We start from the raw sequence: 26,660 nt of genomic DNA on the forward strand, positions 1-26,660 counted from the left end.
GTTCTTACACACACACTGGACTTTCTGGACTTTGTTTTTGCACAACACTGGTCACTATATTCTTCATTTCCGGTTAATACTTGTACAGCTGCTGTTATTGTGTATATATTTATTTATATTTAGATTTCTTCATACATTCTTATATAGTTCTATACTGTGTATTGGTGTATTTTGTTGTACAGTTATTTTATTTTCAACTTTAATTTATATATTTTATCTTATTCTTCCCAGTTAAATTTACCCTTCATTCTAATTTGTGTTGTACAGTTATTTCATTTTTAACCTTAATTTATATTTTATTCCTTCCTAGTTAAATTTACCCCTTTTTAATTTTTCATATTTATTTCCTACCTTATTCATAGCCTTTCCTTTTTTGTTTTCTTTAGGTCACGAGCAGTTGTCCAAGCATTTCACTACATATCGTACTGTGTATGACTGTGTATGTGACAAATAAAATTTGAATTTGAATTTATTACTCTTTGTGTGTATGTAGACGTCATATGTTAACGAACTTATGCATATTCATGTAACCTCAATAAAAGGACAGTGGTACGGGAGGACGGACGAGAGCAACTGGGGCCAAGCGAAGGAACGGCGATTGTCCGGTTCTCTCCCGTGCACGAGTAACATGAAGCTTGCCTACTTCGTGTCTTGCTTTGCAGTGTAATTATATTGCCTTTAACGTTCCAGCGGATGGGTTCAAGCTACAAACCTATCAGCGGCACTCATTTTTCCAGAATTGAATTGAAATTTTAGCTCCTTTAGCATTTTACCACTGAAGCCTTGACTTTCTGCCTAAAGCACCTGTTTACCACTGTGAGCTAAAAAGAGAGGCCCTTAGGGCTGAAGGGATGAAGAGCTGACACTGGCTGACTCAGGGCTTCAACACAAAAAGTGCAAGACACAATTTTATTCTGACAGCAGAACTCGCTCCTTGGAGGATTTCAGCTGAGCCTGTGATTGAGACACAGCTGCAAATCACATCACCGGAGAAGCTCACTGTATGTTTTCATGAGAAAGCAAAGCAACTGGAAAAAGATGGAGTATACTCTTTAGTATGGTGGTGAGGAAGAGTGTTGTACCTGAGGACCCCACCCATGGCATGGGTGCAGGGTGGCTGTGTGGTTCTCCTTCACACCCTGATCCATACACAGGTGGCTTGCTTTAGAATTGCGGACCTTAAATACACAAAAAAAAAGAGTCAGACTTAATTCATAAAATATGAATATTCCCCAAAATAATTACCGATTAAAAATGTATAAAGGCTAAAAACAAGGATGTGTCAGTGTGGATCAGACAAAGTTCTAAATCTCATTTATTTTCTATTAACAGCTGAGAAGATGTGGATGTACATGCTGTCTGAGTCCCTGCTTTCTTGTTATATTTTGGTCTGTGGAGGAGATACAAGTTTCTTAGGACTTTGTGTAAGTATCATTTATTTAATTTCAGTGGTTTAATTTGTACATCAGATCTTACATCTACAAACTTACTTTTTCCTGTGTCTTTGTCCTTCATGGCTCACCTCACCGTAGAACAGCGTATCGTTGTACCTCCTCATCTCTGGGTAAACGTTGTCTAGGTACCAGTGAAAGCTCTTACATTGCAGACTCTTCCTCAGTGCAACCCTCTGTGATATGTCTCCGTAATCAATACCGTGGTTCTGCAAGAGCAAAGGAAGTTATTATGCCTAAAGTCTCTACATAAATTGTGGAACCAAAAGAAAAACTGTTTGGCTCTGAACATGGACATCTGATAGTCACAAACAGACAAGCATGACTGACAGCATCCTCTCTAAGAGAGGTCTTGGTGCAGAAAAATGCCGTTCTCACCTCCATGGGGATGTTCCAGGCCAGGTAGACATTGGACTTGTACTCATCCATCCAGACCTCTGCCACACGCAGGGCATTAAGGCGTGTGTGGAAAGCTATGTTACTGTGGTAAGGTTTCTTCATTCGTGCAATATGAGCCACTCTGGAGCAAGGCAGCACCTCCATACTGCCTCCACACAGCCACACCTGTGGGTAGTAGGAGTATGAATTAAAGCTCACAATAATATACTGCTGGCTGCTGGGCAGCAGGAAATATAAATAGGCAGATGCACAGTCGCCGCGATGTCCTGATTTATAAAGTCAATTACAGCTAACAGCTGGAGCATAGAGCACCTGGAAGGACGTGTTTTCTTTGTGCTGGAACTAATGAAAGCTAAATCTGTACATTTAGAAGTCCTTCTCGGTTTTTCTTCTTGTTTTCTGTTATATAAAAAATATCTAATTGTTGCTTTTATTCATTTTTTTCTAGCCAACCTTAAGGGGCATCAAGAGGAGCTGAGGTTTTCGGCACTTCAGCACTGGGTTAACTTTTAAGCTCCAACTGTGAGTATACATACATAAATGCATGTTTTTTTACTTATATTGTTTGCTGTGACAACGTATCATCCAGAGCACTCTCCCAGTCAGCGAATACACCATGATGATTCCAGGCATGTCATTAAAGATCAACAAGAAGAGACGGTCAGAAGCACAAGTCATGCTTGAAGATGTGGCCAAAACATCTTCTACAGTTCACCATGCTATTTCCCAGCTTTGATGTAGGACAGCGGGCCAGAACAATAAGACATGAATGCTAGCATAGCCCCAAGAGCTACACAACAACAGAATAAAAAAAGAAGCATAAAAGCAAGCAGTTTACACAATCATAAAAGCATAAGACAACAAGTGAGTTTTGAGTTGGGACTTAAAGAGAGAGATGGAAGAGATATTTCTTAAATCAGGAGGTAGGGAATTCCAGAGTCGTGGAGCAGAGCAGCTGAAAGCCCTGCTCCCCATGGTGGCAAGACGGGGGGAAGGGACGGAGAGAGAAAGGGAAGAAGAAGATCTAAGACATCGAGATGGGGCAGTGATCTGAACCAGATCAGAGAGATATGGAGGAGAGAGATGATGAATAGCCTTAAATGTGTACAAGAGTATTTCTTCTTCCTGACCAAGATTCGTTCCTTTTGTTGCTTCTCATTAACAGAGGTCAAAGAAAGTATAATGATAAAGTGGAGAACTACTGGACATCATTCATTTTTGGTGCTAAAGGTTTAAGAATTAACTGCAGCAGAAGAGCTTCACCTGCTTGTGAAGTGGTTTAGAAAAGAAACCTCAGAGCATGAAGGTTGAATCAATTATCTCCTCATACAAACCACCCAGCAGCTGAGCTGAAAATGATATCAGAATGGCTAGAACAATGTTATGGTGCATCTAGAGCTACTGAAACAGCTCTTAATGCAAAACTTTAAAAAAGAGCTTTTTGACCTAGCAGACTTGCTATTGAAGAAATAGGAAGCTGAACAAGATAACTTCCTCCCAGGATCCTCTCTGGAAACAGCCAGTGGTACTCATCCCTTTTTCCAAAAGCTTCTACACAACCTCAGGAAAAATGGACATGCCCAAATAAGGGCATCATGTAGCTACAATCTCTAAGTTGATCAGTGGTGGAATCCAATGACCTAGCTGTAATCCTTACTTCATTCACAATGATAGCCATCAAAATCAGCAGGTCAAGACTGAGGTATCCTCTGCAGGTTTGGAGAACAAATGTGCAAAGCCAGCAACTGACCAATTAGGAACTATCCCAGCCACAGAAAAACACAGCCCTTAAACAAACACAGAGGCTTCAGAGGAAAACCCCTTGAAGAACAGATGAGAACAGGACATGGTGCTGTGAATTCATTCATGCAGGACTGTGAGTGAGATCAAACCACTGGACCCTGAATTGACCTCTCACTGTTAGGTAGAATTGTTGTGCACATCCACAAGCTTCAAAAGGAGATTAACTGCTCTCATAATGAATAATTTACCCAGAAAGTGGATCTCGGCAGGGTACTCACAGAAGAACTGAGCATCAAAATGGAAAAGAAAGAAGATTTAAGACACGTTAGGCATGGTTGTTGTTGACAGAAGGACTGGTCTGAGTATTTTGGAAACTCCTGATCTACTAGGATATTTCTGTATTACCATCTCTAGGGTTATCCCAAGGGATGGTCCAAAAAAGAGGAAATATCCAATGAGAGACAGTTCTCTGGGTGAAAATATCTTGTTGATACCAGACCCGACCAGAGACTGCTTTGAGCTGACAAGAAGGCAACAGTAAAACAGATAACTTCTTCTTAAAAACCACTTTTGCATTACTTTGAACCGTGAACCTTGAAGAATTTGGGCTAGAGCAGCAGAGGACCATATCAGGTGCTACTCTTGTGAGCTAACAGGAAAGTCTCCACAGTCAGGGGATCTCAATCAGATAGATCACCTTTGGTATATGACGCAATGGGAGATTCCCATCGTGAATGCACAGCTGACAAATCTGCATCAACTGCATGAGGCCATCATGCCACGATCAATCTTTGAGGAATGTTTCCAGTACTTTGTTGAATCTATGCCATGAAGAATTAAAACAGCTCTGAAGGCAAAAGAGTGTCCAACCTAATACTGACAAGGTGTATCTAATAAAGTATCTGCTGAGTGTGTCCAACCCACGAGCCTTCTGCTGTGAACATAATGAAGACATGGATATCCAAGCTATCTGAACCCACGTCAAAGTGATGTGAGCGTAACAGAAACTTCAAACTGACAGGTCGCCAAACAATTGCACAGATGCAACCTATTTCACTCCTGACAAACATTCCTACTGGATAAAAAGTAGGTCCGTCAGTCTTTCTTCACACTGGGAACAATATGAAACATGTTCCATCCACAGATAAGGAGCACTACAAACAGAAAATGGGCACATAGGTTTTAAAGATAACCTATGTGTTTCTGTTACCCAAGGACACGGGTGCTAACCAACAGAGGGTATGCCAAAAAAAAACATTTTACTGCTCTCTGCCACACTCTAAGATAAATAAGCAGTACTATGATTTCATGTAAAAGATGTTGGACAACAACCATGCAAAATTGCCCCATAGAGGTGCTGATATCTACCGCTTAACATTCATTATCCCAAGAATCCTGTTAAAACCCAAACAGTCATTGATTCAAGTGCTTGTTATGAAAGAGTTTCTCTGAATGAGGGCCTTCTCCCTGGACACATCCAAACAATCCTCTTGTAAGGGTTGTAGTGAAATGTAGAAATGTTGTTGTCGCAGGGCAACTCTGGATATGTGTCCCACTGCTTTGTAGTAAAAGAGGAACAGAAAGAAATGTGGTTCTTGAGATGTGACATTGTGGGCTAGATTCATGTCTTTGCTAATACTTCATCTCCAGCAGTTGTAATATATTTATAGGTGCGTTGAAGCTGAATTTTAGCTGTTTTATTGCATCTGTACACGTTTACTTATCTAGACTTAATTTTGGGGGGAATCTTGATATTTTTGATGACAAGATATAAGAACTTTCCATTTCAGATTCAAGTTATGACCAAGTCAACTCAAAGACAAGGCAACCGTTTTTGTCTTTCTAAAAATATTTGATTGTTTAGCTTGCTGGATAAAAGCCAACACACTCGGGTTGTGAAAATGTTTGACGTTATTTTTTCAGGAAAAATCTAATAACCTTGCAGAAAAACAAAAGACTCTCCAATCTCTCAAAATGTACAGAAACAAACTCCAACCTTCCTGCTCTGCTCTACGTGACCTATTTATCTCCATTGCCCTGCTGTGAGCTGCTCACACAGGACTGGTCCTCCAGGACTCTTAATGGGGCCTCATCAGTGGTGCCACGCTACGGTGGCCACTGCTCCACTTAAAACCTACAGGGGTAAAGAGGGAGCAGGAACAAGAGGAAACTGGGTGACACACAAACCCTGATGCCTAGTTCGATGTTCTCCCCTCCGTAGACGTCCATGCCTGAGTCGAGTAGACCGAGTTCTCCAAAGTAGTCCCGATTGGCCACAAAGGAGCATCCAATCATGGCAGGCGTCCTGCAGCCAGGAAAACACACTATCATGTGACACTGAGCGTTTGCAAACACCAGAATGTGTTTTTTTGTGGCTTTATCTGATGTTTATTTTGGAGTACTTTTCTACAACCCAAATCTCCACTATGCAAAGTTTCACACTTTATATTTCAGCCTATTATGTGGAGGGTAAATCTAAACATTTTTGTGCATACTCATGCAATTTATTCTTATTTTTAATTAAAGAATGGAAGGAAATCCAATTTAACACAAATATATGGGTGATAATCAGATAATTAAAATCCTATTTTCACCACTCTCTAATTTAGGCTGTAATTTTTTTATTGCTTTAATGAAGTCTGGTTTCCCATCAGGAGCTTTTTTTCTTGTTTTCCCCTAATCTTCCCCAAAACTAAAAAAAGAACTTGGTGGCAGTTTTATTGAAAATCTTAAAGAAGTGGAAAAAAATACATCTCAGAAGTGTGAGATCTGTGTTCACGTTTAAATGGGAGAAGCTGGCATACCTTATTGGTGCAGACATGTCTCCCTCCTCCCACCACTCTTTGGGTGGATTAATGTACATGCACCACAGTTCCCAGTTGTAGCCATGGCCAGAGTTCTCATAGCGCTCCACCTCAAAGGTATCGTGCTTGATGTTGTCGATTGACGGCAAGATAATCCTCTTGTGGTTTTCTTTTATTCTAGCTAGAACTGGTTCTGACCTGAAAAAAGTGCAAACACACACACACTCACACATTTAGTTGACTTTACTTTGTGCAGAAACAAAGTTTATAACATCTTTTAAGAGCACCACTTTTTTCATCCACTTCAGTCAAATAGAAAGTTCCTTGTGTCGTCCCAGTTTTATCACTAATTCTGTTTGATTCAGCCGAGTTGAGCTCTGCAGGGGGCAGTGAGAGAACTGCACGGTATACCTTAAGTTATGCACTGAGCTCGAAAATGAGATCCACAAAAAGACATCAACAGGATGTGGCAGTTGTCTTAGCGGGGTTAATAAGGTCCCTCATTGCATGCTAATTTCTTGACAGTATTTAGCCTTTGATTCAGTTCACCACCAAGCGCTCAGCTTTTTTGAATTAGTACAAAACCTTCATTTTTTATGGTTACTAAAAATTTACTTTTACGACAAGTTCTCCAAGAGGGGTCCTGTTTTGGTGTGTGTTTTATGTGTGCTTGTGATGTTTTTTTTTAAATAAAATCCGTTCAACCTGATCCCACAGCCTCAAGTGTCTCATTTTAAAACTTCTCAGGCGTGAAATAGCTTGGCTCTTCCTTTTATGCAGCTTCAGCTATCCTTTGTCTTCTCTTTCCATGGTTTCTTTGCACTTTGTAGCACTCTTTTAACACTGATACCCAAAGCTCTATTATTGTCATTGTTGTTATCATGAATAAGTAGAGAGATACTCCCATACGGTTTATGACAAAATTTAATCCGAAGTGATTGATGGCCCTAATCATGACCTTTTGACCTCGCCCCTCCCCCCCGGAAGCGAGTAATGACCGTGACGAATTGCATCCGGAGAAGGGGGGGGCGGGAACCCCCCGACATCCGGAGAAGGGGGGGCGAACCCCGGAAGCGCGCCATCTGTCGCTAAGCGTGTCGAATTGCATCCTGAGAAGGGAGGGGGGGTAAACCTCCGGAAGCGCGCCATCTGTTGTTGGGAAAAAAAAAGAAAAAAGTTTTTAGAGGGAGGAGAATAAAAGCAGAGAGGAGGAGTTCACAATTTCTAAGCCTCAGACACACAAGATGGATTTCATTCTGCAGCCCAGCAGCTCTCCTGTGTCCGATGAGATCTGCTCTCCCAAAGAAGAAGGCTTTGAATATGCCATATTCAAATACAGCATATTTACTAAGGAAGGCCTCGATCCGGACCTTATGACACTTCCGGAAATACTCCGGAATTGTCTAGTCATTTTCAGACCTGATGCGTCATGTTCCATATACATGAGGGGAGGGGTTTGGTTCCTGAAGCACAGCGGTGATGCAGCAGCTGATTTTGTGCTGTATAGAGAGACAGAGCGGCAGCTAGTTTTCCGCAAACTCATAGTCTGAATTCTGTTTCAATATTATGACGATTTTCTCTGTATTTCTTAATGGGAATAAAGAGTGACTTCCTGTAGAGATTTCAATAGTATTTTATTTTCCTATAATACAGACGCAGTAAAAAAAACCTTTAAGATGATCTGCCTAGCAACAAATTGCATTTTTAGGCTACACCATAGCTTGTGATGAAAAGAAGAACTTTCTATCCGCTTGTAACCTACAGGCTGCCTACCCCGTATGTGTAAAAATGAATAAATATCCCTTAGTGAATACTTTTCTTTGAATACTACTTTTCCTTTTGAGAATCCCTTTTACAAGGGACTGAAAAAACAAACCATAATTGCCGTGACAGGCGATCTTGTTTCACACACACACACACACACACACACACACACACACACACACACACACACACACACACACACACACACACACCGCGGGTCAAGGAGGAGTGAGATATCAGATATCAGTTTTTTCTCAATGCTTATAACCTATAACGCGCCCCCCAAAACAATATTATTATTATTAAAACATCTATAAGGTAGGTTTTGCGCAGCCTGCTCCTTGTCAGACCAAAGTTTTTTTCTTCATTACTTTTAGCTACTTTTACACTGGGTTTTCTCAATAGACAGAAAATGAAAATGAGGAGTCAACAGCCGATATTATCATTGCTTGTAACCCGGTAAATAATTTCGTACATCTCCCCATAAAATAAGCCTTAGTGGAAAAAAGCTCATATTCAAATAAGTTTATTCCCCTCTGTGGGAAAGAGTTTTTTTCTCAGAGTCAACCATGAGGCGAGTTTTGTCAACAGCAATTGTCCATTTGGTAAAACAAATATCCGCCTCTAAGTCGTATTTTACCGTTGCAGAATGTGGAAAACAGACAGCCCTCACAGGAGGCACCCAGGGGCCCACCTCACACACCATAGTTAAAATATTTAAATTTCAACTAAATTTGTAGTAATGATCGGATTTCCTCACTTATCTACACCACACTCCTTGATTTCTTATCGTTTCTTATCGTTCCTCTGTCCCTTAATAGAAACTATCCTCCCTTTCAGTTGTCTTTTGCACTTCCATATCGCAAAGCAGTTACTGTAGGTTATTTTCTGCTTATGCATTAATGTAATTAATTAACTTATTTATCCTTAAGTACGGTAATGACTTGAGTTCTAATGCTTTTTGTCTCTTGAGTTAGCCGTCAATGTGGGATTTTTTTACCCTTTTGTTCAGTTAAAGCTGCCTTTCATTCTTCAACGCAGCTTAAACTCTAATAGGTAAGCTTTCTTGTAATTTCTTAGTTCTGCAGGCTTCTTGAAAGACATCCGAGACTCTTCTTTGGATGCTGGATGCCTTTTGTTTTGTTTTCTGTCAAGATGATCCCACACTGCTTCGATTATCTTGAGGTTCGAACCCTGGAGAGATCAATCCATGACTGATGCGTTGTTTCATCCAGGCATACTTTGACTACAATGGCAGTATGTTTGCGATCATTGTCGTACTGAAAGTTGCTGCCAATCAGACATTACTTGGTATTACATGGTCGATCAAAATCTGGTGGAACTTTTCTACATTCATAATTTGATTAATTTGGATAAGAGCTCCAACAACACTGGCTGAAATCCAGCCTCAAAGCACGGTAGAGTATCCACGCTGTGTTAAAGACGGCTATAGACATTCACTGTTGTATCTCTCTTCGGACCTCTTCCATGCATATTTCAAATTTGGATTCATTACTCCATAAGACATATTACAGCTGATTTCTTTTTCCAGTCAATTTCTTGTGTAATTTGGCACACCTCAGCCTTATTTTTCTCTGTTCTCCTTCCTTAAGAATGGCTTATTAACAGCCACCCTTCCAACTCAGATAACTTTTGATGAAATGTTTACAGCACTTGAGTTACTCGCCACGGCCATCCTAAATGCTAAGAACACTAAACTTTAATTCTAAATTACGTTAACCAGAAAAAACAAGCCAAAGTCGAGATGTTGCTGAGCTGACCTGTGCTATGCTATGCCTTCTAAAGCACGTATAATGTAAACAGAACTGGTCTTTGCACAGAAGCCTGTGGAGCTTCATAATTAACCTCAGTGTGTGAAGAGCACTCTCCATTTAATAATAGCTGTAATAAAATGTTATGGCCGACGGTGTTAAACGCTGCACTTGGGTCTAGCAGGGAAGATTTCAACTTTTCAATACGAATGAAGGCTGAAAACTGATTAGATTAATGTCTGATGATCTTTTCTGTGCTTCTTCAAGTTTGTAACACCAAACATATTAAAGGATGATGTAAGGCTCACAGGAAGAGTTTAATTAGACACACATTTACTATTTTCTTTATACTCTTTCTTTCTTGACATGTTTAATATGATTACTATCAGAGGAGAAAATGACCCTTGTGTAGTTTAAAAAAGTTTTATTTAATCAAACTGTAATGTTGTTGAACTCTGACGGACGTGTCTTTTAATCTTGTCAACAAATCCTTAATCATCTAAATCTGCCATTTATCATCTAGTAAAATGTTCCCTCTGCTTCTGCTGCACATCTCCCCGGACACTCTCCGCTTCACCTGTCCTGTGCAGGTGGTCCAACCCCTGCCTGCCTCCTTAAACTGGGGTGTTTAAATCTCTTTACCTCTGTTGTGAACTTCACACAAAGTTTGTGGTAACAAAATCAAACTGACGAGGATCTCGTTTGAAAAACACACACTCACGAGACAAAATAAAAACAGACTGCTCAAAGCAAAAGCAGAGCCCTCACAGCTGGTAGTACAAAACACAGCGACAACATGCGTATTAGATACCCTCAGTGCCAGAAGCATAAATATGAAAAAATGTGATCACCAAGAGTATCCTAACAACGGCGTTGAGGTGGGTGTTACAGTAAAAAAAAAAAGTAGCCAAATTTTCATCTGAAAATGTTGAATTTTAGTAAAAACAATGCTCTGTAGTTTGATACTGTCGTTACAGACTAAGCAGATGTTTAAAGCCTTCGGACGCTCATTTGAAACGCACTCATTCTCCTTATCAGCTGGAAACATTAAAGCCGTAAAATGACTTTTTCAAACGGATAAAAACTATTGAACAACAGCAATGTTGAGCCTGTTCCAAAATTTGGATGTACATGTGTTGAAGGTGTGGGTCTTGTTGAATTATTAAACATACATTCTTTAATTTTTCGAGCCACAAAAACAACAACTTTTAATTTTCTTCTGCTTGAGTATCGGCCTCGGGTAGCTCTACTTATCATTGCTCAGTCAGTTGTCTGTTTGTGCTACTTTTTTAAGGAGCAGCGTATTATTGGTAAGGGTGACTTTATGTGTTTAGCTACTTAAGTGGAAGTACTGTGGATAGTTTTACCTTACATACATAGATCTACCAATACAGCTTCTGAGGTAACTGTTTACAAAATGTTATAATCTATTCAAAGGTTCTTTGCAATTTTACATTGATAAACATTATCCTTAACACATTTGGCCCACATAAAGTACTATGGCCATCACACTGTCATTTAGAATTGTTTAAATAACTCCTGTCTTAAGTCCTTCCATCAAAAAAAAAAAAAAAAAAAAAAAAAAACATGGTTCACTTTTACATCACAAAATGTTAGAAATATAAGTCGTTCATAACAAACTGAAAGGTTGGGAGTTTAAAAATCCAAACCGATGGAAGAATCAGAATCAGAATACTTTATTGATCCCTGGGGGAAATTATTTTTTGTTACAGTGCTCCATTATAAACCAACATTAAGACAAGACAGACAATACACTAACTAAGAATAGTACAATATATACATATATATACATACATACATACATACATACATAAGTCACTCATAAATAAATAGCTGGAAAAGAAACATGTGTAGCTGTAGCAGCAAACAGTGTGTTAAGTGGATGCGTTGTACAGGGAGATGGCCACAGGCAGGAAAGATTTCCTGTGTCGTTCAGTGGTGCTTTTCGGTAATCTCAGTCTCTCACTGAACGTGCTCCTGTGACTGACCAGCATGTCATGGAGTGGGTGGGAGGTGTTATCCAACATTGTCTTTATCTTGGACAGCATCCGCCTCTCCGACACCACCTTGAGGGTGTCCAGCTCCATCCCCACAACATTGCTGGCCTTACGGATCAGTTTATCGAGTCTGTTGGCATCTGCGACCCTCAGCCTGCTCCCCCAGCATGCAACAGCATAGAGGATCGCACTGGCCACAACAGACTCATAGAAAACTCATAGAAAATAGGAAGCAGAAGTAGAAGACTATAACGTCTCAGAGCACACGGTGTCTATTATTGTGTAGACATGTATAAATAAGAGCTTAATAAAGATGCTTAATTTCTTAAGAAATAAACAGGTGGAGTGATCTTTATCAAAAGTGGATGTTGCATCTCTGGCTAAACCACTGTACCCAAAAAAACTTTAAAAATCTACTGTGTGTGAGGCTGTGTAAGTAAAGCTTGCCCTTCACACCCGCGTGTAATAAACCATTTGTTGAGGGGTTGTGGATTTGGCACCTCAGCATTGTGAAAGTGGGGAAACATGTTTCTGGCTGTGCATAAGATTTCTGCTTACAACTTAGAATCTCAGTTCTAAATGAAATTCAGATGTTTTTTTTAAGTATGGCTAATGTATTATTTGACTTCTAAGACACACACACACACACACACACACACACACACACACACACACACACACACACACACACACAAGAACAACACAGAGAAGAAGAAGAGGGGGTCGTTTTACTACGCATCATAAAAACGCAATCATTCATAACATGGACAGTGAGAAGTAAAACTCGTCGTCTTACCACATGTTATATTCTGTAAACTTAAAATAATCCGCAGAAATTAGAGTTTAGTGTTTTAATTCATCTATTAAAAAACACGAGTCAACATTACTGAAGTGACGCTTTAACGATGCGTCTTATCATCGTGTTTATGATGATAAAACATGTTCTCTCGTTAGTAGATGTCTGCGCTGTCACTTGTCACGAAAATGTTCAGAGCCAGGGTTCCTCTTTAATTACCATTGATCGTTAATAGGGTCACAAAAGATTTGTCGCATTATCCCCATAAACAAAATGCTTTTATAGAAATCATTGTGATACAAATATTTAGATTCTTGATTCACAATGTGCACGAACTCAAAATCTTTAGAGGTTCATATTTATAAAGTATCGCAAATAATACATTTATACCATTGTATGATACAGTCACATAAAATTCATTCCAATTTTTTGCCTTTGCTTCAATTAAGGTGTTTCTTTAAATCTACAGCAGCTCCCTTTTCAAAAGGTTTACTGACATAGTAAGGAAGTAGCTAGGGAACTCGGTAAGTATGAGCAACAACAGCTTAGGGACTGTTTCTACAATAAAGAGGAATTCATCATCATCTGCAGTTCATCAAAAAAAAAAAACAATTCAGCAGATCCTCAAAGTATGGATACAATCTGTTTTCAGCTGTAGAGGTACGCTTCACGTACTTATCAACATGCAGTTTAGAGGCTTGCATTAGAGTGCTTTGGTACTTGGACCTCTTTTATTTAGCACGGTTATACCGTTGTGTATTTAGCTATATAAATATGCTCAAGAGTCTATCGTATGTTTGTCATGCAATTAAAAATTCAAAAATATAATTTTTAAATCAGTAACTTTGCAAATTTAGCGCGGACCCTCACCCCTCCCTCCGGCTCCCACGGCCCCGCTGTCACCGTAAGACTCATACTCTTCCCCCCACGTATGCTGCTATTGATCGTTGTCAGTTGTCAGTAAACCTTTTGAAAAGGGAGCTGCTGTAGATTTAAAGAAACACCTTAATTGAAGCAAAGGCAAAAAATTGGAATGAATTTTATGTGACTGTAAAGCCGACAATAAGTGAAAATCCAAAAAACGCCTCCAATCCTAATGATCTCCCCCCCCCCCCTCTCCCTCTCTCTCTGTGTGTGTGTGTGTGTGTGTGTGTGTGTGTGTGTGTGTGTGTGTGTGTGTGTGTGTCCTCACAGAAGGAAGGTCACGACAGGAGCTTTTTTCAATCAGTTTTTACAAGAAGTGTAGCTCATACAATGGTATAAATGTATTATTTGCGATACTTTATAAATATGAACCTCTAAAGATTTTGAGTTCGTGCACATTGTGAATCAAGAATCTAAATATTTGTATCACAATGATTTCTATAAAAGCATTTTGTTTATGGGGATAATGCGACAAATCTTTTGTGACCCTATTAACGATCAATGGTAATTAAAGAGGAACCCTGGCTCTGAACATTTTCGTGACAAGTGACAGCGCAGACATCTACTAACGAGAGAACATGTTTTATCATCATAAACACGATGATAAGACGCATCGTTAAAGCGTCACTTCAGTAATGTTGACTCGTGTTTTTTAATAGATGAATTAAAACACTAAACTCTAATTTCTGCGGATTATTTTAAGTTTACAGAATATAACATGTGGTAAGACGACGAGTTTTACTTCTCACTGTCCATGTTATGAATGATTGCGTTTTTATGATGCGTAGTAAAACGACCCCCTCTTCTTCTTCTCTGTGTTGTTCTTGTGTGTGTGTGTGTGTGTGTGTGTGTGTGTGTGTGTGTGTGTGTGTGTGTGTGTGTCTTAGAAGTCAAATAATACATTAGCCATACTTAAAAAAACATCTGAATTTCATTTAGAACTGAGATTCTAATTTGTAAGCAGAAATCTTATGCACAGCCAGAAACATGTTTCCCCACTTTCACAATGCTGAGGTGCCAAATCCACAACCCCCCAACAAATGGTTTATTACACGCGGGTGTGAAGGGCAAGCTTTACTTACACAGCCTCACACACAGTAGATTTTTAAAGTTTTTTTGGGTACAGTGGTTTAGCCACAGATGCAACATCCACTTTTGATAAAGATCACTCCACCTGTTTATTTCTTAAGAAATTAAGCATCTTTATTAAGCTCTTATTTATACATGTCTACACAATAATAGACACCGTGTGCTCTGAGACGTTATAGTCTTCTACTTCTGCTTCCTATTTTCTATGAGTTTTCTATGAGTCTGTTGTGGCCAGTGCGATCCTCTATGCTGTTGCATGCTGGGGGAGCAGGCTGAGGGTCGCAGATGCCAACAGACTCGATAAACTGATCCGTAAGGCCAGCAATGTTGTGGGGATGGAGCTGGACACCCTCAAGGTGGTGTCGGAGAGGCGGATGCTGTCCAAGATAAAGACAATGTTGGATAACACCTCCCACCCACTCCATGACATGCTGGTCAGTCACAGGAGCACGTTCAGTGAGAGACTGAGATTACCGAAAAGCACCACTGAACGACACAGGAAATCTTTCCTGCCTGTGGCCATCTCCCTGTACAACGCATCCACTTAACACACTGTTTGCTGCTACAGCTACACATGTTTCTTTTCCAGCTATTTATTTATGAGTGACTTATGTATGTATGTATGTATGTATGTATATATATGTATATATTGTACTATTCTTAGTTAGTGTATTGTCTGTCTTGTCTTAATGTTGGTTTATAATGGAGCACTGTAACAAAAAATAATTTCCCCCAGGGATCAATAAAGTATTCTGATTCTGATTCTTCCATCGGTTTGGATTTTTAAACTCCCAACCTTTCAGTTTGTTATGAACGACTTATATTTCTAACATTTTGTGATGTAAAAGTGAACCATGTTTTTTTTTTTTTTTTTTTTTTTTTTTGATGGAAGGACTTAAGACAGGAGTTATTTAAACAATTCTAAATGACAGTGTGATGGCCATAGTACTTTATGTGGGCCAAATGTGTTAAGGATAATGTTTATCAATGTAAAATTGCAAAGAACCTTTGAATAGATTATAACATTTTGTAAACAGTTACCTCAGAAGCTGTATTGGTAGATCTATGTATGTAAGGTAAAACTATCCACAGTACTTCCACTTAAGTAGCTAAACACATAAAGTCACCCTTACCAATAATACGCTGCTCCTTAAAAAAGTAGCACAAACAGACAACTGACTGAGCAATGATAAGTAGAGCTACCCGAGGCCGATACTCAAGCAGAAGAAAATTAAAAGTTGTTGTTTTTGTGGCTCGAAAAATTAAAGAATGTATGTTTAATAATTCAACAAGACCCACACCTTCAACACATGTACATCCAAATTTTGGAACAGGCTCAACATTGCTGTTGTTCAATAGTTTTTATCCGTTTGAAAAAGTCATTTTACGGCTTTAATGTTTCCAGCTGATAAGGAGAATGAGTGCGTTTCAAATGAGCGTCCGAAGGCTTTAAACATCTGCTTAGTCTGTAACGACAGTATCAAACTACAGAGCATTGTTTTTACTAAAATTCAACATTTTCAGATGAAAATTTGGCTACTTTTTTTTTTTACTGTAACACCCACCTCAACGCCGTTGTTAGGATACTCTTGGTGATCACATTTTTTCATATTTATGCTTCTGGCACTGAGGGTATCTAATACGCATGTTGTCGCTGTGTTTTGTACTACCAGCTGTGAGGGCTCTGCTTTTGCTTTGAGCAGTCTGTTTTTATTTTGTCTCGTGAGTGTGTGTTTTTCAAACGAGATCCTCGTCAGTTTGATTTTGTTACCACAAACTTTGTGTGAAGTTCACAACAGAGGTAAAGAGATTTAAACACCCCAGTTTAAGGAGGCAGGCAGGGGTTGGACCACCTGCACAGGACAGGTGAAGCGGAGAGTGTCCGGGGAGATGTGCAGCAGAAGCAGAGGGAACATTTTACTAGATGATAAATGGCAGATTTAGATGATTAAGGATTTGTTGACAAGATTAAAAGACACGTCCGTCAGAGTTCAACAACATTACAGTTTGATTAAATAAAACTTTTTTAAACTACACAAGGGTCATTTTCTCCTCTGATAGTAATCATATTAAACATGTCAAGAAAGAAAGAGTATAAAGAAAATAGTAAATGTGTGTCTAATTAAACTCTTCCTGTGAGCCTTACATCATCCTTTAATATGTTTGGTGTTACAAACTTGAAGAAGCACAGAAAAGATCATCAGACATTAATCTAATCAGTTTTCAGCCTTCATTCGTATTGAAAAGTTGAAATCTTCCCTGCTAGACCCAAGTGCAGCGTTTAACACCGTCGGCCATAACATTTTATTACAGCTATTATTAAATGGAGAGTGCTCTTCACACACTGAGGTTAATTATGAAGCTCCACAGGCTTCTGTGCAAAGACCAGTTCTGTTTACATTATACGTGCTTTAGAAGGCATAGCATAGCACAGGTCAGCTCAGCAACATCTCGACTTTGGCTTGTTTTTTCTGGTTAACGTAATTTAGAATTAAAGTTTAGTGTTCTTAGCATTTAGGATGGCCGTGGCGAGTAACTCAAGTGCTGTAAACATTTCATCAAAAGTTATCTGAGTTGGAAGGGTGGCTGTTAATAAGCCATTCTTAAGGAAGGAGAACAGAGAAAAATAAGGCTGAGGTGTGCCAAATTACACAAGAAATTGACTGGAAAAAGAAATCAGCTGTAATATGTCTTATGGAGTAATGAATCCAAATTTGAAATATGCATGGAAGAGGTCCGAAGAGAGATACAACAGTGAATGTCTATAGCCGTCTTTAACACAGCGTGGATACTCTACCGTGCTTTGAGGCTGGATTTCAGCCAGTGTTGTTGGAGCTCTTATCCAAATTAATCAAATTATGAATGTAGAAAAGTTCCACCAGATTTTGATCGACCATGTAATACCAAGTAATGTCTGATTGGCAGCAACTTTCAGTACGACAATGATCGCAAACATACTGCCATTGTAGTCAAAGTATGCCTGGATGAAACAACGCATCAGTCATGGATTGATCTCTCCAGGGTTCGAACCTCAAGATAATCGAAGCAGTGTGGGATCATCTTGACAGAAAACAAAACAAAAGGCATCCAGCATCCAAAGAAGAGTCTCGGATGTCTTTCAAGAAGCCTGCAGAACTAAGAAATTACAAGAAAGCTTACCTATTAGAGTTTAAGCTGCGTTGAAGAATGAAAGGCAGCTTTAACTGAACAAAAGGGTAAAAAAATCCCACATTGACGGCTAACTCAAGAGACAAAAAGCATTAGAACTCAAGTCATTACCGTACTTAAGGATAAATAAGTTAATTAATTACATTAATGCATAAGCAGAAAATAACCTACAGTAACTGCTTTGCGATATGGAAGTGCAAAAGACAACTGAAAGGGAGGATAGTTTCTATTAAGGGACAGAGGAACGATAAGAAACGATAAGAAATCAAGGAGTGTGGTGTAGATAAGTGAGGAAATCCGATCATTACTACAAATTTAGTTGAAATTTAAATATTTTAACTATGGTGTGTGAGGTGGGCCCCTGGGTGCCTCCTGTGAGGGCTGTCTGTTTTCCACATTCTGCAACGGTAAAATACGACTTAGAGGCGGATATTTGTTTTACCAAATGGACAATTGCTGTTGACAAAACTCGCCTCATGGTTGACTCTGAGAAAAAAACTCTTTCCCACAGAGGGGAATAAACTTATTCGAATATGAGCTTTTTTCCACTAAGGCTTATTTTATGGGGAGATGTACGAAATTATTTACCGGGTTACAAGCAATGATAATATCGGCTGTTGACTCCTCATTTTCATTTTCTGTCTATTGAGAAAACCCAGTGTAAAAGTAGCTAAAAGTAATGAAGAAAAAAACTTTGGTCTGACAAGGAGCAGGCTGCGCAAAACCTACCTTATAGATGTTTTAATAATAATAATATTGTTTTGGGGGGCGCGTTATAGGTTATAAGCATTGAGAAAAAACTGATATCTGATATCTCACTCCTCCTTGACCCGCGGTGTGTGTGTGTGTGTGTGTGTGTGTGTGTGTGTGTGTGTGTGTGTGTGTGTGTGTGTGTGTGAAACAAGATCGCCTGTCACGGCAATTATGGTTTGTTTTTTCAGTCCCTTGTAAAAGGGATTCTCAAAAGGAAAAGTAGTATTCAAAGAAAAGTATTCACTAAGGGATATTTATTCATTTTTACACATACGGGGTAGGCAGCCTGTAGGTTACAAGCGGATAGAAAGTTCTTCTTTTCATCACAAGCTATGGTGTAGCCTAAAAATGCAATTTGTTGCTAGGCAGATCATCTTAAAGGTTTTTTTTACTGCGTCTGTATTATAGGAAAATAAAATACTATTGAAATCTCTACAGGAAGTCACTCTTTATTCCCATTAAGAAATACAGAGAAAATCGTCATAATATTGAAACAGAATTCAGACTATGAGTTTGCGGAAAACTAGCTGCCGCTCTGTCTCTCTATACAGCACAAAATCAGCTGCTGCATCACCGCTGTGCTTCAGGAACCAAACCCCTCCCCTCATGTATATGGAACATGACGCATCAGGTCTGAAAATGACTAGACAATTCCGGAGTATTTCCGGAAGTGTCATAAGGTCCGGATCGAGGCCTTCCTTAGTAAATATGCTGTAATTGAATATGGCATATTCAAAGCCTTCTTCTTTGGGAGAGCAGATCTCATCGGACACAGGAGAGCTGCTGGGCTGCAGAATGAAATCCATCTTGTGTGTCTGAGGCTTAGAAATTGTGAACTCCTCCTCTCTGCTTTTATTCTCCTCCCTCTAAAAACTTTTTTCTTTTTTTTTCCCAACAACAGATGGCGCGCTTCCGGAGGTTTACCCCCCCTCCCTTCTCAGGATGCAATTCGACACGCTTAGCGACAGATGGCGCGCTTCCGGGGTTCGCCCCCCCTTCTCCGGATGTCGGGGGGTTCCCGCCCCCCCCTTCTCCGGATGCAATTCGTCACGGTCATTACTCGCTTCCGGGGGGGAGGGGGGAGGTCAAAAGGTCATGATTAGGGCCATCAATCACTTTGGATTAAATTTTGTCATAAACCGTATGGGAGTATCTCTCTATAAGTTATTCCAATGTTCATACATTTGGCAAAGATATGTTTTTTTCCAGATTTAATTTTGAGTACATGTCATTTTTGTTTTTGAATGCTGTGTTTCACTTTAATTTACACTAAAATAAGCCTTTTTCCAAATACCAAAAATTCACTCCTGACTGTTAATAACACCGTGCTTCCCGCTAGATGATAGGACCCACTCACCATGATGGGGTGAACTCCACATGGGCATCAAAAAATCCTGTCACCTCAGCAGTGGCTACCTTCCAACCCTCGATCCTGGCCCTGATCAATCCCTCTCTCTTTTGGTTCCTTACAATCTTCACCAGGCCGGGATAGCGTTTGTTCACATACTCCTCCAGTGGACCTTTCAGTTGCTCTACAGTTCAGAAAATGAAGATAACACATCAAACAAAACAAGTCAGAAATGCTTATAAAGACTGATCTTTAGTTGATCTTTGAATCTGCAGTTTAGCTTATAATCTGCACATCTATCCTTGAACAGTCTGCCAGCTGGAGTTTTCCAGTATTTGATCTGATGTCAGGACTAATAAAGCCTGAAAAGAATATATCACCATTGCAGCTAAGTTGGCGAGTTTAAGAAGAATCCCTACATGCTAAAGAAAGTGCTTGTATTTTTTTCTTAGCTTCTCTAACATCAGATCCATTGCAGCCCTCTTTACTGAAGAAAGGAGGAAAAAAAGAAAAATGCTGTTCCAGAGTCCCCTCTGGCAGCAACAATCAAAGCCTGACACATTATGCCTAGCTTGCATAATTATTTTCATGCAATCACAATAATTGGAATTCATGTCGATAAATATGAAAGGACAGCAGAGTGAGCTTAAGCAACCATTCCCAGTATGACAACTCTTTTGTCTCACTTCTCTCACTGGCAGCCTGCACTCCTTTATAAACCTCACATCAAGCCTTAGTATTGGTTGTGTGAAACAACATGATAAGAACACAAAGGGCAACCCACTAAGCACTAAATGGTAAATGGCCTGCATTTGTATAGCGCTTTTCTAGTCCCTAAGGACCCCAAAGCGCTTCACACTACATAATAAGTATTTGGTCAATAACAAAAATACAACTCAATACTTTGTAACATAACCTTTGTTGGCAATAACAGAGGTCAAACGTTTACTATAGGTCTTTACCAGGTTTGCACACACAGTAGCTGGTATTTTGGCCCATTCCTCCATGCAGATCTTCTCGAGAGCAGTGATGTTTTGGGGCTGTCGCCGAGCAACACGGACTTTCAACTCCCGCCACAGATTTTCTATGGGGTTGAGGTCTGGAGACTGGCTAGGCCACTCCAGGACTTTCAAATGCTTCTTACGGAGCCACTCCTTTGTTGCCCGGGTGGTGTGTTTTGGATCATTGTCATGTTGGAAGACCCAGCCTCGTTTCATCTTCAAAGTTCTCACTGATGGAAGGAGGTTTTGGCTCAAAATCTCACGATACATGGCCCCATTCATTCTGTCCTTAACACGGATCAGTCGTCCTGTCCCCTTGGCAGAAAAACAGCCCCATAGCATGATGTTTCCACCCCCATGCTTCACAGTAGGTATGGTGTTCTTGGGATGCAACTCAGTATTCTTCTTCCTCCAAACACAACGAGTTGAGTTTATACCAAAAAGTTCTACTTTGGTTTCATCTGACCACATGACATTCTCCCAATCCTCTGCTGTATCATCCATGTGCTCTCTGGCAAACTTCAGACGGGCCTGGACATGCACTGGCTTCAGCAGCGGAACACGTCTGGCACTGCGGGATTTGATTCCCTGCCGTTGTAGTGTGTTACTGATGGTGACCTTTGTTACTTTGGTCCCAGCTCTCTGCAGGTCATTCACCAGGTCCCCCCGTGTGGTTCTGGGATCTTTGCTCACCGTTCTCATGATCATTTTGACCCCACGGGATGAGATCTTGCGTGGAGCCCCAGATCGAGGGAGATTATCAGTGGTCTTGTATGTCTTCCATTTTCTGATGATTGCTCCCACAGTTGATTTTTGCACACCAAGCAAATACTTATTTTCCACCCTGATTTACGAATAAATTCTTTACAAATCCAACCATGTGAATTCATGGATTTTTTTTTCACATTCTGTCTCTCACAGTTGAAGTGTACCTCTGGTGCAAATTACTGACCTCTGTCATCATTTTAGGTGGAGGAACTTGCACAATCGGTGGTTGACTAAATACTTTTTTGCCCCACTGTACCTATGAAAATATACTCACTGTATATATATATAATCAAAGCATTTCTTTAGCAAAGTGCACATACTAGCCCTTTTTAAGTTCATTGACATATGTGCACTCAAACAGGCCCAATGAGATTGAGGGTTATACCCCAATTATTTGTGTTAGGTTTGTAAGCTTTTCCAAATGAATACAGAAAATCAGCAAAACCACCATAAAGAAAGCTTATTTAAATAAAGCTGATATTGGGAGAACAAAGCCCAAGGGGTGGAAAATGAGTAAAAAACCTGTGAAGCAGAGAATAACATGAGGGACTGTTGCAGAGCGCATGAGTGAAACAAGCTCACAGATGAGCTGACAAAGATTGGCAGAAATCACTTTAGAGCAGCCGGGTAATAAGGAACAGGTGAACATAGAGTGGAGCAGATAATTACGAGCAAAAACCCAAACAAATACTTTCAGACAATCCTAAAGCTCTTATTTAGTTGCATAGAGCCATGTGTGAACATTTTGTCTTTACATTTTGCTTCCAAGGAACCGAACTGTCTTTTAATTCTGTAATTTATTTCACGTTCTTCAGGCTTTCTGAAGCTCCTTCAAATTTTTCTTTGGACATCATTTTATTATAATTTTCAGTGCAGTCCTTTATTTGTTTGTTCCTATGAATCATTCACACATAATAAAGGCACCTAACTCAAGGGACAAATTCGTTACTGGCACATTACCAGCAGCTTGTCACAAATACACAATTTGTTTCCTGCACAAAAAATGACAACGATAACACACCAGCAAGGTGATTACCAAAGAGCTATTAGCCAAAAACTTGACATATGTCAAGAAACTAAACAAGTAGAGGACAAAAGAACTGGCAGCTTAAATAAAAACATCTACAGCAGACGAACAGAATTTGAAAGTTGTGTCCTTAAGAAATAACACAAAACTGACACACAACCTGAGAGATGCATCTGGCATCTTATGTTTGCAAGTTTCAGTAAACTGCTGCATCTATTTCCCATTTTCCTAGCAAAATACAAAGACATGATGGCTTATTAGCTCATCCTATCCTAAATAACCACTAATGTATGCCAACTATTGTCACTGCTACACTATCAAAAGCTGAAAACAAACATAAAAAACATACAAATTCATCACCACAACAACACAGTTGATAAATAAAGAAATACAGAAGCACACATGCAAATAGAGAGATGACATAAAAGTTCTCACTCAGCTCCCTGCGGTGCTGTTTTAAGCTCCAACTCACTCTAAACAACACCAACGGGGGTCTACTGCTTCCTGAGCATCAACGACCGCGCCACCTTTTTAAGATAAGATAAGATAAGATAAGATAAGATAAGATAAGATAAGATAAGATAACCTTTATTATTCCCACACGTGGGAAATTTGTTTTGTCACAGCAGGAAGAGGACAGTGCAAAGGTTATTCACTAGTTTCAGTTTTATAATAATATAAAACTTAATTATATAATTATATTCAGGTTACATGACACTTATTGTATAAGATAATTATTTCTGGGATGCTGAATGACAATTTGATGTGTATTTTGTTGCTTTCAGTAGAAATCCTGCTGATGACTCAGTGGATTTTAGATGGAAATTCTGTGTTTCACTCACTATAAACCATCTTCTAATCAGAGGGCGAAAAAGCCACTCTTCTTATTTGGTATTAGCTGAAGAAAATATTTAATCTATACTGACCGTCATCGCTGTTGTCGTCCACCAGGATGACCTCCTTGAGCAAGTGTGTGATTGACAGCTGAGTGGACTGAGCGCAGGATCACCGACAGAGCCTCGTTGACGAAGATGAAGATGAGGGAGATTTGGGGAAGGTCTCTTGAGTAGCTGACCTTTCTACATCTGTAGAAAGACACGACACAACACCTGTAAACTACTTGCATTAAGTAATACGAGGTGCCAGTGGAGCACTAGAGTGATGGTTTGGGAAAAGTAGTCTACAAAGTTATACAATTAAAAAGACAATCATGATTTTGTATTGATGAGCCCATTTACCATGATTTCTAACATTTCTGATCAATTGAATGTTGTATTAAATAACAAGGAATATGCCTTTCTTTTTAAAAAATGAGGACATTTCTCAGTGAACCTTAATTTTTGAGTGCTCGCATATTTAATTTTGAATTTGTAAAAAAGACTAAACTACCTCCATAGAGCTGCTGACGTCTTGTTCAATGGGGCTGAAAGGCAGAGCAAGTGCTGCTTCCTGTTCAACTATAATCACAAGGATTTATTTTCCACATTGGCCTTTTAACTGCATGTGCTGTTTCAGATAGAAACCCTATTTTAAACTTGTTTTGTTTAAACAGCTCTAATGAAGCGGAAAGCGGCAGGGTGAGGCTTTGGCTCTAAGTTTAGCACATGTGGGAAAGGAAGGGGCTTCTTTTATTGTCTCCTTTTCACGTCTTTTTTTCTTTTATCGATTATCTTATTTCCTCTGTGAAATAATAGCTAATTAGAAGTTATTCTATAACAAATCCAGTGTTTTCAATTCACGAGGTTGGAGAACACTTTTTTAGGGTTTTTGGCAGGAAACCATTAGAAAACAGAAGGCAACATTAACAAGATTAACCACGAAGAACTGGGACATTTGTCACCTTTTTTCTCCTTCTGATACAATATTGCAAAAGTCTTGAGGCATCCTCATTTCGTTATATTCTGCTGGGAAAATGGGAAATAGGCAGAGCAATTCACTGAAACGTGCAAACATAAATGGAAATACAGTACATAAGGCAAAAATGTACTTGAAAGTCAATATTTGGTATGGCCACCTTTACTATCGAACATAGCCTGGACTCTCTCTTTCCGGAACACACTGCTTTAATAAATGTTGAGGTCTGGGCTCTGGGGAGGCCAATCCATGACTGATCTAGGTATACGTTTACTGCATTCACCGTGTGTTTGGGATCATTGTCGTAATGAATAAAAATATGCCTTTTCCAACTAGATGCTTTTCAGCTGGGACTGCATGATTAATGAAAATCTTAATATCTGGTTCATATTTCCATCAGCTTTCTCAAGATTCCCAACACCACTGGCAGAGCCTTCATCGTGTTTTACAGATGGATGTAAACACCCTCTGTTGGAGTCATATCAACAATTATTTGAACCAAAAATGTCAAATATGAATTCATAATGCTGTAAGACCTGTTGCCACTGATATAGTCCAGTTCTCGTGTAATTTACCATACCTCAGCCTTTTCTCCCTGTTTCTCTTCACTAAAAATGGCTTCCTGACAGCCTTCCACTGAGACCGTTTCTGATGAGGCTTCAGCAAACAGCAGATGGATCCATTAAAGGGCCAGTGCATCTCTCAGGTACTTCAAGTCTTTGCTTTTCTTTATATTTTTCTACATCTTAAGGACATGATTTCCAGATACAGTTCATCTGCTGTACAGAGTTATTTAGTCCTGCTACTTTTCCGGTTTCCTCAATTTTTTTAAGGACTCACAGCACGCCAGATTTTTGGGAACCACCTAGTTGGTTCAAAATGTTATTTTTACCTATCAGATTTTGTTATCTTTTAGATTCTTAAAGTGCTATGCTGTGGTGTGCTGGGGGAGCAGCACAGCAAAGAAGGACTCATCCAGGCTGGAAAAACTGATCAGGAAGGCTAGCTCTGTGGTCGGCATGAAGCTGGACACCCTGGTGACAGTGGCAGAGAAAAGGACACTAAAGAAACTGATGGACATTATGGACAATGCCAGGCATCCTCTGCACACGGCCATTAACAACCAGAAGAGTCTGTTCAGTGACAGGTTGCTTCTCCCCAAGACAAGAACTAACAGACTTAAAAACTCCTTTGTCCCACACGCCATCAGACTGTTTAACTCCTCTCTGGAGGGGAGAGGGAGGGGAAACAGGAGGACAAAGGAGGGGGGAACAACTAAGCTGTAGTGCCTCTTCACCTCACTGTGCAATACCTTTTGTGCAATACTTTTGTAAATAGTCAACAGTGCAATAGACCTCAATACTCGATACTTTGGGAGCCATAAACATCATTAGACCAGTGCACATATTGGTAAATGGACTGGTTCTTATATAGCGCTTTTCTACTCTTCTGAGCACTCAAAGCGCTTTACACAACTTGTGCATTCACCCATTCACACCCATTCGCACAAGCACATTGTTCTAGGTGCTTTCTAAGTAACATTCACACACATTCATACTCCGATGGATGCATCGGAGAGCAATTTGGGGTTAATATCTTGCCCAAGGATATTTGGCATGCAGACTGGGGGAAGCCAGGAATCGAACCACCAATCTTCCGATCAGCAGATGACCTGCTCTACCGCCTGAGCTACAGCCACCCCCTTATTGTCTCTATTGTGCTCTGTCTTGGTTGTTGAGTTGACTAATGTGGAAATAAAATTTATCCAGCAGTAAACCTGAGTTTGCGGTGAGGGAAGCATCTTGTACAGTACAGCACTTTCCAGCAGGAACTTCGATAGAATGTAAAATAAAACATTTTGTGTATTTTAAAATGACATTCAGTGTGTTTTTGTTGTTGCTGCACTAATCAACCACTTACTACTAACTGCAATGGTAGTTTATTGGATTGGAAAGTGTGGCGATGCTCGCCACCTGGTCTC

At 39.8% G+C, this 26,660-nt stretch overlaps 1 long non-coding RNA gene and 1 pseudogene across 1 annotated transcript; one reads left to right on the forward strand and one right to left on the reverse strand.

The window, feature by feature from the left end:
* Positions 1-24,675, reverse strand: part of LOC146654888 (polypeptide N-acetylgalactosaminyltransferase 17-like) — a 29,655-nt pseudogene extending 4,980 nt beyond the window's left edge.
* A 10-nt stretch (positions 24,676-24,685) lies between these two features.
* On the forward strand, positions 24,686-26,552 carry LOC146654889 (uncharacterized). Its single transcript, XR_014907390.1, has 2 exons — positions 24,686-25,385; positions 25,596-26,552. It is a non-coding gene; the product is annotated as an uncharacterized LOC146654889 (long non-coding RNA).
* Positions 26,553-26,660: the final 108 nt, after the last annotated feature.

This window comes from Rhamphochromis longiceps, linkage group LG14, assembly GCF_057381845.1.
Source record: "Rhamphochromis longiceps isolate RC_006_pf linkage group LG14, R_longiceps_female_GT1.1, whole genome shotgun sequence".
NCBI lineage: Eukaryota > Metazoa > Chordata > Actinopteri > Cichliformes > Cichlidae > Rhamphochromis > Rhamphochromis longiceps.